This window comes from Leopardus geoffroyi, chromosome A3 (assembly GCF_018350155.1).
Source record: "Leopardus geoffroyi isolate Oge1 chromosome A3, O.geoffroyi_Oge1_pat1.0, whole genome shotgun sequence".
NCBI classification, from domain to species: Eukaryota; Metazoa; Chordata; class Mammalia; order Carnivora; family Felidae; genus Leopardus; species Leopardus geoffroyi.
Genome location: NC_059336.1, coordinates 15,360,653 through 15,376,354, shown reverse-complemented (window position 1 = coordinate 15,376,354; position 15,702 = coordinate 15,360,653). Strand labels below are relative to the sequence as shown.

At 44.8% G+C, this 15,702-nt stretch overlaps 2 long non-coding RNA genes across 2 annotated transcripts; both read left to right on the top strand.

The window, feature by feature from the left end:
- Window positions 1-749: 749 nt before the first annotated feature.
- LOC123579632 lies at window positions 750-3,630 on the top strand. The gene is made up of 3 exons (XR_006702862.1): window positions 750-871; window positions 2,398-2,498; window positions 3,250-3,630. It is a non-coding gene; the product is annotated as an uncharacterized LOC123579632 (long non-coding RNA).
- Window positions 3,631-14,946: 11,316 nt separating this feature from the next.
- On the top strand, window positions 14,947-15,562 carry LOC123580130. Its single transcript, XR_006703137.1, has 2 exons — window positions 14,947-15,044; window positions 15,131-15,562. It is a non-coding gene; the product is annotated as an uncharacterized LOC123580130 (long non-coding RNA).
- The last annotated feature ends 140 nt before the right edge of the window (window positions 15,563-15,702 follow it).

Below are 15,702 nucleotides of genomic sequence, written 5' to 3'. Positions count from 1 at the left end.
TACAAACTCAGTGGTTTAAGCAACAGCTATTTATTCTATCACAGTTCTGGAGGCCAGAAACCTGAGACCAGGGTGTCTGCAGGGCCATGATCCCCCTGAAGGCACTGAGAAGGATCTGCTTCAGGCCTCTCTCCTAGTTCGTGGAAGTTCGTTGGCTTGGGGCAGCATAAATCCCATCTCCTCATGGCATTCCTTCCATATTCTGATTTCCCCTTTTTATAGGACACCAGTCATAGGGAGGGCCCATCCTACTGACTTTATCTTCACTCTGATCTCTGTAAAGACCTTATCTCCAAATAAGGCCCCCTTCTGAGGTATTCGGGGTTGGGACTTCAACACATTCTTCTTGAGGGGGACACAATTCAACCCATAATAGCAAAGAAATGGCAAAATGTGGACCTGATCGACCTCAGCCTTTGTCCTTCGGATGGAGGAAGACTGCAGAAGGTGAGAGCCCAGCCTCTCCAGCCAGGCTGCAAGGGTCCAAATGCCTGAGTGTGTCTGAATTTGGGGCTCTTAAGAAGCAGAGGCAAGTAGCTTATTATGTAAGATGGAGGCAGGTGAGAAAGGGAAGGAGAGGCAGGCAATAAACATTGAGTTCTCAAGCCCACTACCTCTGTTTGTGACTGGTGTTTAATCACATGGGGATTCAGGGAAGTGGGTAGAACACTGTCCCTGCAGTTACCTCCCCCAAGAGGAGAGGGAAAAGTGTTTACACACCAACTCCCTGTTATTCATTGGCTGAGGACTTCTGGCTTGTTCTGTTCACAGGCTTTCCTTGCGTGGCTTCCAAGAAAGCCCTCGGGCAAAGACGTGCAGGCAGTGGCTGTTGGAAGTCAGCCAGCAGCGCTGAACGTGGCAGCTCCCAGAGGTAAGGGTAGGGCACATATCTTGTGCCACACTGTTTATGTGGCTTTGAACAAGTTATTTAACCTCTCTGTTCCGATCTTCTTCCTACGTGGGGTTGTTGTGAGGATAAATGACTTAATCCATGCTGATCCCTTAGACCAGAGAGCCTGGCATATAATTAGGGCAATTGAAACATTTGCTAGGATTATGACTGACTAAATTGTACTGTCCTTTGCTGGAGAAGGAGCGACTCAGACAGTCATATTTAGAATACTCTCTTTTTCTCTTTGAACCAATAAGTCTCTCCCTCACCCCTGCCCGGGCTTGCCACATTGGTCTTGACTCTACTCCCGAGAAACCCACCCACCGACAATTATACACAGACTGGGAGATGGCCATCAAGAAAGTACTCCCATTTCCCATCAAGTGTCTTTTAGGTTCTTGTGCAACATTTTCCTAAGTCCCCTCTATCAGCTTTCAGATTCTTGGGACTTGAAGTGGGAGGAAGCCCTCTTTTTCAGTTCCCTACAATTGATGCAGAGGCTGCTAGAATGCCACCTCACTGTGTTGGGGGAGAGAGGTTCATGGAAGAACAGGACGGTCGGTAGGGTAAGAGCTTTCGAACCACCCTCCTGACTTGCTTCCCCTAGTTAGGCAAGAGAGTGGCAATCAGATAATGTGAAAATACGGACAACGGAGAGAAGATCTCGAGGGGGGCAGGGAGGAGGTGGGGTGTGAGCTCATGGAGATATTTCTCAGGATGTACCACTCTTCGGTTCATCATTAAACCTTCCCGGCTACAAGGCATCGTGAGACTTCTTCAAAATCCAGGGGGGGCTCAGCCAAAGGGAGGCCCCCAAGCCAGAGTTCCCAGCTCTTGCAAGCAGACGCCCTCGACAGTGCTTTCTGGGAAGACGTGAGCTGAAGGGGCTTCGGGAGAGCAGTCTAACTGTCTCACTACAGATGAAGAAAGTGAGCCATAGAGTGTTCATATAGCAAGAATTGTTAAACAGAAGAGAGACATAGAACTGGTTCTGTCACACATTACCTTGTAGTCTTGGGCAAATTTCTCAATCTTTCCAAGTTTCACTTTCCTTATTTATAAAACAAGGGTAATGAGAATATCTTTGGATGTCTCCATCCAAAGATCACTAGAAACATTCCTGTTTCTGCTGGAACAAGTTGGGTTTATTACTCGTTGCGGCAAGGGAGAGCGCACACACACATCTCATTAAGAGGATGTTAGAAAGGACTTACAGGATTTGGGCTTATGTCGGGTGATTTGGGGACAGGTTCAAGGAAGCTGGCTCTGCTCTGGATCGGATGTTGTCAGGAAGTGGGGCGGTTCTCTGACTGGGTGTCTTAACCCCAACAATAAGAAGGGCATGCTAGGTAGACGTTACAGCCATAGTTGATAAAGAAGGAACGAACTGTTCTCCAGATTGGCTAGGATAGGGGATGCTTGCTTATTTTTGTGGCTTGTGCAGTGCTCACTCTTTGTTCAACCAAGATCACAGAGGGCCTTGTTTTTGCCTTGGTCCATCACAGGCACAGAAGGGCCTTGTCTGATGCTGATGTTCTGTGAAATTGTTTGTGTTCAGCAGGAGAACATCAAAGGTCAACTGTGAGTGCCAGGTCAGCTCTCAGAAGTAAGCCAGGGGCTGCTTTGTTCTGTCTTGTATCAATCTCATAGAATGATGGGGAGGATTAAAATGATATGCCGTTTGTAAAATGCTTTGTACAAGTGGCTGGCAGAGTACGAGAGCTCTGATAACAGCAATAATACTGCTATTAATAAATGCATTACTTAATTGCTAATTTAAAACTGTGTAATAAAAAACAGATTTGATACTAACGAGGAGTAGCTCTGGATGTTGCTGTGTGATCTTGGGCAAGTTGCTTCACCTCTCTGAGCCACAGTTACTTTCTTTGTCAAACAGGGTGGTGGTGTCTGCTTTCAGACATTCATGAGTTTGGTTATTTTTTTTTAATTAAAAAAAATTTTAACGTTTATTAAGTTTTTCAGAGAGAGAGAGAGAGAGCACGAGCAGGGGAGGGGCAGAGAGAGGGAGACACAGAATCTGAAGCAGGTTCCAGGCTCTGAGTTTTCAGCACAGAGCCTGGCTCCAGGGGCTTGAATTCATGAGCCGTGAGATCATGACCTGAGCCAAAGCTGAACGCTTAACCGACTGAGCCACCCAGGCGCCCCGCAAGTTTGGTTATTTTTGAGGACTATGATGATTATGGTGCCGAAGTGCTCTCAACACCACACGCCAAAACAACTTACCCAAAAGCACATATGTGTTTAGTTTCTTTGGTTCTTGACTGCTTTTTAAATGTGCCATTGGTAGCATTTAAGAAAGGAACAAATAAACTTTTTTTTTTTTTTTTTTTTCGTAGTGTCACCTCCCGGAAGTCTGCCCTTGGAAAGTCCCTCCAGTGCCCAAGGAATGTCACAATCTCTCTTCCAAATGGGTCCCAGGCTTCCTCAGGGGTAACTAAAGCCCTCTTGCTTTAGTGATAGGCCTCACCCAGGTCCATTCTCGCGCTCACCCCATCTTGCCTTTAATTTGACTTTCCGGCTCTCAAAAGTGTGAGCAGGAGGTGGAAGATACCTCTGATTTTCTTTGGGATCAAGGACACCTCATCTTCAGCGGGTAGGAACCTCTCTTTGAGGGAAGCTCTGCCTGCCCCCTGGTGGCAGCAGGAGGAAGTGCCACCCCTCCCCTGTTACCGGGAAGATGTAGCTCTTTTGGCATCTATCTGCTTTAAAAAAAAGTGTGTTTTTTTGTAGAGAAAGTGAGTTCATAAATCATAAATTAGTAGGAATAATTAATATACAATACCTGTTGTGCATCTGCATGCAGGACAATCTCTACTCTCATGGTCTTCACCTTCGCGCAGGAATTCCCGTGAGACGTTGAACAAGTGATTAACAACGAATGTGGCGACCATTTGCGAAGGGGAAGGGCAAGGTGTGACGGAAAAGTTAGCAAGGGATCTGGTCAAGCGTGGAGGCCGTAGTGGTGGATGGGAGAGATGCCCTGGGGACGTAAACTTGCAGCTGAGACCCAAGGGGTGAGCAAGAGTTACTTGGAGGAAGGTGTGTGTGTTGGGGGAGAGTGTTCTAAGCAGATGGGAAAGCAAGAGGTGGCTTGCAGAAGAGAAGACACTGTGAGAATAAGCAGGAGGCCAGGATGAGATGGTAATGGGAGTAAAAGTAGGGACCCGAGGAGTCTTGCAAAACAAACTAAGAGTTTGGGGCTTTATCCAAAGGCCAGAGAAAGGGCCTGGGCATCTCAGAACCTGTTGGCTGGATGGGAGGAAGGGTGGGGCCTGTGGTGTGGGGGCATGACAGTTGTCTAGACGGCAGAGGAGAGTGACCTGCACTCAGCAGAGAGCAATGGCCTGGGGAGGAGATGGTGAGAAGTACAGTCAACAGGCTTTACTGATGGATTTCTCACAGGGGAGGTTAGGAAAAGGAAGAATCGAGGACAAGAGTCTGCTTTCTGGGAGAATGGGGAAGCAGGTCTTTGGGGGAAGGATGTGAGTTCAGTCTTGTAAATGTCGAGTCCACGGTGCCTGTAGAGCATTGAGGCGAAGATGTCGAGCTGACGTTGATTCAACCATTCACTCGTTCAGCAAATGTTTATTAGGGAGAGTATATGTGGTGATTGAAAGCAAAGACCAGACTCCATGGCCTCAAACTCTGGCTCTGCCAACTCACTAGCTGTGCGAGCAAATAAACCACTTCACTTCTCTGTCATCGTCTGACTCACCTGCCAAGCAGGACGGGTAGTAAGATTACCTACCTCATTGGTTCTTAGTGAGGACCCAGGGAGTTAATCCATGTAAAGACATCAGTGTCTGCACTCAGGAAGGACTCAATAACCGTGTCCTAACTGAGTGCCCACTGTGTGTGCCAGGCACTGTGCTAGGCTCTGGGTCATAGCCATGGAGCTGACCTTCTAGGTGGGGCTGGGGGATGGTACACAAGTAAATGATAATGAGCAAGATACGTTTCAGATCGTGATAGCTGCTAGGAAGAAAGGTACACGGAGGACAGGGCCAAGAGGGCTACATTAGTCCAGGTGGTTCTGGATGGAGTGAGGGAGGAACCATGTGAGTATTGGGGGGATGCGGGTGGAAGAAGGAATGCAAAGATCCAGGATGGTCGAGGAACACGAAGGCCTGCATAGAGAAAATACAGAAGTAGGCAGGGGCTCGCTCACAGGCTGTGGCACCGCGTTAGATTGCGATTCCAGGTGTGGTGGGCGACCACTGAAGGGCTTGGAGCATGGGAGTGTCATGGCCTGATTTAATTTTTTCCAAGTCACCCACTGGCCACCAGGAAGAGACTATAATGCACCAAGAATGGAGAGAGGTCCGGGTTAGAGGTGAATATTGGAGATTCTTCTAGATGGAAGACGGTGTAACAGGGGCCGATGATATGGCCTGGGGACTGAGTTGAACAACAGCAACAACAGGGAGATGGCAGCCCTGTTCTTGCCTTGTCAGGTGACCCTGGAGACGGGTCTATTTACTGTGGAGGGTGGTGCTAGGTGCCCCCATGAAATAACACGAAGAACAACCACCGTGAAAATATGCCGTACACGTCTGCTCCTTCCTTAGACGATTCTGTGAAGCCTCCCCCACTGATTCCTGGACTAGTGGCTGTGTATGTAGGCTGCCCTCAGGACCTGCGTGGTGCTGCCTGACCTCGAGACGCCAATTCCTCCTTAGTTCTCTCCTCTACGAAGCGGGTGTGATAAAACCTGCCCTGCCCACCTCCCAGGAATCCATGGATGATATGATTAGATAAACCCTGGGGAGAGATGTTGAGGGGAGGAAGTGAGGGTTTCCTTCTTCCTCTCTTTCTACTTCACATCGTGGATGTTGCGAAGGCAAACAATTTTTAGGTGTCGTGACCTAGTGCGGAGTGAGTGCACAGAGTATCTTGGTCCAGAACTTGAGGCTGTCTGAGTGTGACGGAAGACACCATTGGAACCCGAGGGGACGAAGCAGAGCCAGCTATAAAGAGCCCAGGGCACCTACGTGGCATTCTGACAAGAGCTATTGCTCACATGTTGGTGCTATCTTGGTTGCTTTGCAAAAAACTATCCCTTAATCCATGTTGACCTTATGAGGCTAGAACTATTATCTTCACCTTAAAATGAAGGAACTGAGGCCCAGAGAGGTTACAGAACTTGCCCAAGGTCACAGAGCGAGGAAGTGGTAGATTTGGACTTCAAACCAGATCTTCTTGACTCCAAATGGCCGGCTCTTAACTATTCTCAAGGGATGGGGAGTAGATGGCCATTTGCCGATGATGAGCCTACTTGCTGGGTGTCTCTTCTTCCCTTCTGCTGCAGAATGATTTCTGTGGGTTAACTTCAGTGACTGACAGAGAGCCTATTCTAATTCTACATAGTTCACTGACAAGGCCAATAGGATTATAAAAAACCCTACCAACATTTTTCACCTGCTCAGTTACCTATTGGCATGGTAAACAATCCTAAAGCTAGTGTAAAATAACAATCATTTTACTACGTTCACGGATTCCATGGGTCAGGATTTTGGAGAGGGCACAGCGGGAATGGTGTCTCTGTTCCATAATGCTTCAGGCCTCAGCTGGGAAAACTCAAACGGCTGGAGGTGACTCCACACTGGGGCTGGAATCATCTGGTAGAGGCTTCTTCACTTGTGTGTCTGGGCTCAGATTACAGTAAGGCTGGGCTAGCTGGGATGGTGGCCCAGAGTGCTTACATGTGGTCTCTCCATGTGCCTTAGGGTTCCTTACAACATGGCAGCCTCAGGATAGTCAGACCTCTTCCATGGCAGCTCAGAGCTCCAGGAGCTAGTATTCCGATAGAAACTTCCAGGAGAAAAGGTAGAAACTGCATGACATTTTATGACCTAGCCCCAGAAGCCCATAGTATCACTTCTATTAGACTATTGATTGAAGCAATCACAAGCCTGCCAAGATTCAAGGGAAGGGGATATAGACCCTCACTTCTCAAAACAAGGAGTTACAAGGAGTGTCAAAAATGTTGCAGTCGTGTCTAAACATTGCCACGTTACTCTTAGTCTCGAGGTAGGAATATTTATTTCATGGTTCTCCAACATGCTTCCATTTGGGATGCCCATGGCATGCATGACAATTATGTGGATCTCCATCCTTTCTGTCCCAGGAGGGCCCAGAAAGAGCAATAGATTGATTGTTTATGTCTCCCCCAAATTCATATGTTGGAAGTCTGATCCCAGTGTGATGACATTGGAGGCTGGGCTTTTGGGGGGTAACTTGGTCATGACGGTGGGAGCTTTCATGAATGGGATTAGTGCCCTTCTAAGGAGAGGCCAGAGAGCTAGCTAGCTCTTTCTACCACACGAGGCTAGAATGAGAAGTTGGCGGTCTACAACCTGGAAGAGTGTCCTCACCAGAACCTGGTTGTGCTGGTGTCCTGATCTTGGGCTTCCAGCCTCCAGAACAGTGAGAAATAAATTTTTTTCTTTGTGCTACTTTGTGATAGCAGCTTGGAGGGGCTCAGACAAATAACGGGCATCCCAGCAGATGAATCGGTCACCACACAGCACCTCTCTGTGGCTTTATCTTCCTTTAGGGTGACAAGTCTAATAAATCAGCCCTGTGTTCTGGATGTTCTGGATGGACTGACCACCACCAAGTGATTCAGGATCCTTAGCCTAGTATAAGGAACAATTACCATTGATACTTTGCTCAGTCGACTGCAAACAAAACAACACAAAACGAACAAAAAACCTCACACTGTATCTTCAGTTTCCACAGCTGCCCTCTGACAATCCATTTGTTGAGAGCTGCTGGAGTGATTTTCCTGAATTATAAATCAGATGATCTCATCCCCCTACCTCCTAGCTGAAGCTAGCCCATGACTTCCCATTGTGCTGAGAAGACATCCTGTATCACAGGGCCCTGCACAATTTTGTCTCTGCTCCAGCTACACTGGTTTTCTTACTGCTCTTGGCATTCATCAGGCATGTTCCTGCCTTAGGGTTTTTGGATTTACTTTAGACTTTTTTTTTTTTTTTAAACAATGGAATTTTATCTTGTTGAAAAACTCAAGTTTACAATCCCTTAGGAAATGGTGAACAAACACTTCATTTCTTACCCCATGACTCTTTTAAAAATCGTTGGTAGATAAATATCCACGAACAGATGAAGGGTAAGGCAGACTGATGAACAGCTCTGCACACGACTCACTCCACAAGGGTGAAAACAGCACTGGTGAGAAGTGATATGGCACAATATGGGCATTGGATCGCATGCGAATCATTCAGATCAAGCCGGTGATAAATTCTCATGTTTTGCTCATCCTGGGCAGCCAACTACACATGTTTTACTGAAGAAGTATTTTGAGAGAGTCCTTATTTCAGTTATATTGTGAAGCACAAATATAAACATGGCTTGAACCGTTCCATTTAACCATCATTTGTAAAGTACAACTATATAACATTCTGCATTAGATCTGAGATGTGGTGAGTATCAGTCTAGACCGAAAGTACCACAGCTGCTGATTTCCACCATTTCTGAAAAGATCTAGATGTGTGAAAAAGGACTGTCCCCCACTCAGAGAGGACTGTGTCGGGAATTTAAACTTTTTTTTTTCTTTCTGTTCGTAGTGCCCATTCGAGGGAGGAAAAGAAAATTTCACACTGTCCCTTCTTTCCAAATCCAGACCCATTGGCTATTGATTTTTTGTCTCTAAGAGATAGCTACTGTCTTCTTGCCTCGTTGTCACTGGGCTTGGCTTTCTGCCTGCCTGTCTGGGACGGACAGGTGCCTGGTTCTTTCTTTTGGCTCTCATTGGGACTGACTCTGGATTTCAGAAAGGTAATACTCTCTGCACTCTCCTTTGGGGACCCTTCTGACGCCAAAGGGGGGGCTATTCAACACTGCCAGAAATATTTAAAATGACAACTATGTTCTCAAAGGGAAAGAAGCAAGGTGAGGAGATTGGAGCTGGAAGAGGCAGATCGACTTACGATGGCATTTAAGTTACGAACCAGTTCTTTGAGGGTTGAAAGCAATTTTCCACATTTTACAAATTTTACAAAACTGGAAATACAGGTCTGAAGGCAATTGAGGGTTCCCCTTTTCCTTTCCCAATCCCTGAACTTGCCCCATTTGTCTTGAATTTACAGCTTGTAAGTTACAGGCTTTAGAAAACCAAAGTCCTTAGAAAAACTTGCATTCTTTCTCCCTCCCTTAAAATGATACATCTTATCATGTTTTTTGAAATGTGAACACAGCTCACAATCACTGAAGACTGGAGGAAAAGAAAGGGAGGGGAGGGGAAGAGGCCTTTTTAAAACGCCAACTGCTAAAAGGTCTCTTGTGCCCAAATTCTCCTATATATATCTCTTTAAGAAGAATTTTAGGGACAAGTACAAATTTTAAAAATCTTCTTCACAAATATTAGTAACTACAAAGACTTTAAATCAGTGTGTTCATGTGCATGTTGTACATGTGAGATACTGGTCTACTTTGGGACGGTATTGCTAAAATTAATTTGTAAAAGAGCCCTATTTAGTATGTTCGAAAGTAAGCACTTGTCAGGATTGGACATTCTAAAACTCTCGGAAAAATAGAAACTAACCCCTATTTTTTTTTTTCAAGTTCACCTGATCTGGGAAAACATTTTGATTGTTTGTTTAAAGTAGACATGACTCAGGGCGCCTGGGTGGCTCAGTTGGTTGGGCAACCAACTTCAGCTCAGGTCATGATCTCACGGTTGGTGGGTTCAAGCCCCATGTCGGGCTCTGTGCTGACAGCTCAGAGCCTGGAGCCTGCTTCAGATTCTGTGTCTCCCTCTCTCTGCCCCTCCCCTGCTCATGCTTTACGTCTCTCTGTCTCTCAATAATAAATAAACATTAAAAAATTAAAAAATAAAATAAAATAAAATAGACATGGCTTAAGCCTGGCTGGCTCAGTCAGGGGAGCATACAGACTCTTGATCTTGGGGTTGTGAGTTCAAGCCCCATGTTAGGTGTAGAGATTACTAAAAAAAAATAAACTTAAAAAACAGACATGTCTTCAGAGTTATCAGCATCAAAATTAACACTTTTATTCTGCTTGGGTTTACTTGAGTTAAATAAGTTGATATGATCTCTGTTACCCCAAAAAAAAATTTTTTTTTTAAATAGCTTGGGAAAATGACGGACTTTGATGTCTTATAAAGTTTCTATGGGTAATCTAAGCACAATTGTTAGTAACAAGTATGTAGGGGTAAATCAAATAAAACAATTTTTCAGTAAACTTTAAATAATCTCCCAAATCTTTTGGTAACCTAACACCTTCAAGTTTTGCTGAGTTAGGTTAAGCGATAAGTTAAGTTAAATTCACTAAATATCTAGATCATTTACAAATAAGATGAAATGCTGCAACATTAATTACCGAACCTAAGTTTATCTACTTTTGGCTTCCTTATTACAAGGACACTAAAGATAAACTTGGGTCTGTTAGTAAACATGTTTTGTGCTTTATTAAAAGACTATATGGGGCACCTGGGTGGCTCAGTAGGTTGAGCGTCTGACTCTCGACTTCAGTTCAGGTCATGATCTCACGGTTTGTGAGATTGAGCCCCACATCAGGCTCTGTGCTAACAGCAAGGAGCCCGCTTGGGATTCTCTCTCTCTCTTCTCTCTCTCTCTCTCTCTCTCTCTGCTTCTCCCCTGTGCACACTTTCTCTCTCTCTTGCAAAATAAATAAATAAACTTAAAAATAAAATAAGACTATACTATGAAAAAGTACATGTCTAAAAATTATGAAATGTATTCATCAATTTGCCAATCTTGAGAATGCTGGTATACAGGTCACAGCTGCTTACTTATTAGCTTTCACTAGAAATGAAAGTTTCTAAGAGTTAAAAATTCTAATAAGGGAAACAGCTCTCTATGCAAGAAAGTAAGATGTATGTTTTTGGTAAAAAAGAAAGTATGAGGAATAGAAATTCATTTTTGTTGAGAAAAAAAGTAATTTTGTTCTGAAGTGAGGCTGGTTATTTAGAGAGAAAGCTGAAGACAACATCTGAATGTGAAAAAAGAAAGTTGTAGAAGTTTCATGAAAAAAAAAATCGTTGGGAATGAATTTTATGTGTGGTCAGAACTGAGGAAGATTGGAATGAATAAGGTGGGGGGTTTTGAGGGTTTTGTTTGGTTGGTTTTTTGTATTTTGTGTGTTTTTTTTTACATTACTTACTGGTGAATTGCTTATTTGTATCCTTTGCACAATTTCTTTTGGAATGAGCTGAGTTTTAATATCAAAAGTAAGCTGGTGCAACATTAGAATTTGGTTTTCTCTCTGTTAAAAGGACAGTGTTTTTTGTTTTTGGTTGTTTTTTTTTAGACTTGTGGTCTGCGTAAGTCTTTTCGACCTCAAACATTCCAAAAGATTTGCTAAACTCATTAGGCTTACATGTCGTGTTCAATTGCTTGGGGAGCTTTGTCCAATAAGAAGTGACACTAAGTTTTCTTTACGTTGTTATTTGTAAGATTGTGGCACCTCCATTCTGCTTCTATAATGATGGTCCCTCATTGCCAGACCTTTGCCATCCTGATGTCCTGGTAACATGGCAATAGTCAGCAACCCAAGCAGAGAAATTGAGGTGGGGAAACAATGGCTGTAAAATTAAGCAGACAGGGCTATGGGAAAACCCAGACAACTGCTTGGTTCTTCCTAGCTTTCTGACAAACTTCTTTTTTTGGTGTTTGCATTCCTTCACCCATCAGAGGCCCTTTAAGATGACTCAAATTATAAATGGACGTTGGTGCAGAGACTTGTATAATATAGCAAAAACTAGTCTACCAGCAATGTCTGACTTGTCGGGCCCATAATCCTGGAAAAACTCTCTTTGTCTCCAGAGACCTCAGACCTCCTTCTTCCAGACACTTTGAATATCTACAGCTGGATTTCTTTTTAACTGCTGCCAAGTATGGGTTACCGATGCGTTTTTGTCATTGTTTGTATGTTTTCTGGATGGGTTGAAACTTTTCCCTCTTGCAAGGCTGATGCCCTCACTATGTAGGGAGAAAACTGTTAAAAATGTGTTTCCCACTTGGGATATACCTTCTATAATCTCCAGTGTTTGGAGCACCTACTTCATTGGACAAATCATACAACCCTTAATGAAAATCTTGCAGACTTCTTGGAAACCCATCAGTGTACAACCTTCTGCCAATCCCTTGTCTCATGCTAGTATGCCCAGCTGCTGTAAGCTTCTAAAGTCTTATGCTCAAGCCTATCATCAACAGGTTAAGGGAGACTTCCCAGATCCCAATGCAAAGGAAATTGCTGGTCACATTCTAAAGCTTGGTAACTGGGTATTTTAGAAATGTCATCAGAGGAAGACAGCCCTCGAGCCCTGTTGGAAAAGACCCTACCAAGTGTTCCTGATGACTAACACTATTGCAAAACTAGAAGGCATTGACCCTTGAGTCCACATTACACAGCTAAACGAGACTCCACCTGTCACCTGATCCTGTGCAGACACCGGAGATCTCCAAATCAGGTTGGTAGAGGAAGAGAAGTAACTGACTTCTAGGTAGACTACTGCCTCCCAAGATGACTAATCGACTTCATACTTTATTTTTTTTTTTAATTTTTTTTAACGTTTATTTTTGAGACAGAGAGAGACAGAGCATGAATGGGGGAGGGTCAGAGAGAGGGAGACACAGAATCTGAAACAGGCTCCAGGCTCTGAGCTGTCAGCACAGAGCCCGACGCGGGGCTCAAACTCACGGACCGCGAGATCATGACCTGAGCCGAAGTCGGACGCTCAACCGACTGAGCCACCCAGGCGCCCCTCGACTTCATACTTTAATTAAACGCAACACTCTTTCTCCTTCTTTTCCTTTCCTTTGCTCTGGCATTGGCCTGGAAAGTAATGCCCTCATCTGTATCTCCCAGGTCACTGCTAAGGGGATTAGCATCTAGTTTTTATCTCAGGATAGCAGAAAATCTAACTGTGCTCCTAATGTTTCATAAGCAAAATAAGACATTCCCTAAATTTACATCATGAGTTACAAGGACCTACCAAGAGGCTTTCATGATTCAGGACTCACTCCTTTTGGCAGGTTCCTACCTCCCTGGTTAAGGATAAATATAAATGAGGCTGTGGTCAAGAACGTATTAATTCTTCACTTGATCTTAGCCAAAAGGCCGAGAAGCGATGAGAACGTATTAATTCTTGAAATTGTTGCAAAATCTGCTGCTAAAGCAACAGCTGCCCAATGAAGATCCCTTAGACTCTCTGGCCAAAGTTGTTCTTGATAATAAAATAGCCCTTGATTATGTTTTATCTGAACCAGGGGATGTCTGCTGTGGCCGACACCACCTGCTATACCTGGGTTAACACTACTGGGGAAGTTGAAATTCAATTACATAAGATCACTGAGTAAGCTACTTGGCTTGAAAGAGCGATTCCTTCAGTGGGGTCTTTCTTTCACTTATTTAATTTTGATTGGCTTGAGTCTTGGGGACCACGGCTTCGAAGGGCAGACCAAATATTGGGAATTATCCCGTTTATAGTAATCATAATCATACTCTCTCAAAAGCTTTAAATGTGTGTTTATAGCCACTAACCACCAAGCAAATGACCTCTCTGAGACTGAAATGTCAAAAAAGGAACAAAGATGACCAATTGAAAGCATGTGAACCTCAAGTCATAACCTGGGAATATCATAGCGATTGACCAAAAACATCATGACCTGTGAATACCACCCAAGGGATCAGCAGAAGCTGCAAGAACTCTAGAGTAGCCGAGAGTAGAGCTAATGCCTTAAATTTTGAGCCCATTTCTCAGTTAAGCTGAGATTCTGGTCAAAAGGGAGTGATTTTAAAAAGAAAACCACAGGCCCCAAATGGCTTCACCTAGGTTCAGGCCCCAAGTCAGTAAACCAAGACTTAACACCCAACCTGACTGTAGTCTCAACCCCCTAGAAATGTAACTTTTCACTAGTCAGCATGGGAATTTCCTGCTCAGCCCTAGGAAACTGACCGATTCACCCCTTCTGTTTCTCTTAGGAGGGTGACCCTTGCCCAAGACAATAGATACTTTGTTAATGATTTCCTTTTTTCTGCTCCTTCTTTACCTTTAAAAACCTTTCCTTTTCTGTAGCCCCCTTTGGAGCTCCCCTCTACTTGCTGGATGGAATGCTGCCCCATTCATGAATCAATTAGCAAAGCTAATTAGGTCTTTAAAATTTACTCCACTTAACTTGTGTTATTTAACACCAGGAAGTGGCCAATCCCTGACTCAGACCCAAATGTATTGGTTCTAAAGCCTCTGCCCTTATTACCTTTTATGGAGAAGGGAAATATATATATGCATGTTCTTAGCACAGAGCCTAGGATCACAAAAGTGAAACATCTTTTCATGCTGTCAGCCATTGGCAGAGGAAACTCTTCTCCATCTTCTGGCCTACCCAACCCCCTCAGCTTCAGACTAAGTAGCATTCCTGCAAGAAGTCGGAGCCAACCAGTAGGGAAGGTGGGGCGGGGTTGGGAGGTGGGGGGTGTAAAGGCTGGGGAGGAGCATGGCTGGGCAGTTTCCCTGCCTGGGTAGCTGTGTAAGAAAGAAGCTGTGCCCAAGGCTGAATACAACCCAGTAGCCAACTGGGTCCAAAGGCTTTTAGCCTTTTGTATGCCCTAGACTGAGTTTCAGGAGTGTGCCTAGTGCTGTCCCCCACCTGGCTCCTGCCTCATTGCTGCTGACTGTTCTCCGGCCTCAGTAAACAGCCCTGGCCCCTTGCAACCATGGCACATCTCTATTCCCCAGGACGGGCATGGGAAGTTGGGGGAGGCATTCTCGACCTCTTTTAGCAGGAGCCATCTGTGGGGACAGTGGCCTGATATATTCATGTCACCAAAGCCCTACTCACCGGTCATCCCAATGGTCGGTGCCCCAGATACCCTCTAGCCTCCAGCAGCAAAGACCTCCTGGGGCTTACAGAGCCTCAGATTGTTGGTGCAGGAAGGGTCTTGTCTAATGCCCTGGGTAACCCTAACCTTTGCCAGCCTGGATTCTAAAGCTTGGGTATATACTTATCAGGCTCGTTGGTTACAGGAGACACCATTTATCGAGCTCTCACACTCGCTGATCTACTACGCGCTGTGTGTCCAGGCTGGAGTTCCTATGTCACTCAAGTGGACCCAGCCCTCAGTGAGTACACAGCGGGTCCATGGCAGTAACATTACATTCATGTTCTCCCTGAATTCTTATACGGTCACCATCTTTGTGGATGACAGAGTGGAAGCTCAGAACAGGGAGGTGATTCATTCAAGTTTCCTCAGCTGGGACATGATGAAGATGAAATCATACCCAGACCCCACCACTGCGTAGTCAACGCCAGATGGCTCCTTCCATTTCTCTGCACCAACTGTCTTGCCCAATATGTGTCATGTGGTAGGCACCTAGTGAATATTTATGATGGAATGGGAAAAAACACAAGGGCTTGAAGGGAAGGAGATGTGGGTCCAGAACCTTGTCTCTAGAGCTTTGCATGGGACCTTGAGGGAAAGGTCGAAATCCCTGACTGGCATATACAGCTGATGATAATAGTAATTCTCGATTCATAGCTCTGCTGGGAAGATGGATGAGACTCCATGAGACCATGAGTACTGAGCCTGGCACACAGTCAGCCCTGACAGAGTGTTGGTGTGGAAAAGAGATGGAGAAAAGAAAGAAAGGAAGGAAGGAAAGAAGGAAGGAAGGAAGGAAGGAAGGAAGAAAGAAAGAAAGAAAGAAAGAAAGAAAGAAAGAAAGAAAGAAATTAAGAAAAGACAGGACAAGACAAGGTGAGGGAGAGAGAAACATGTCC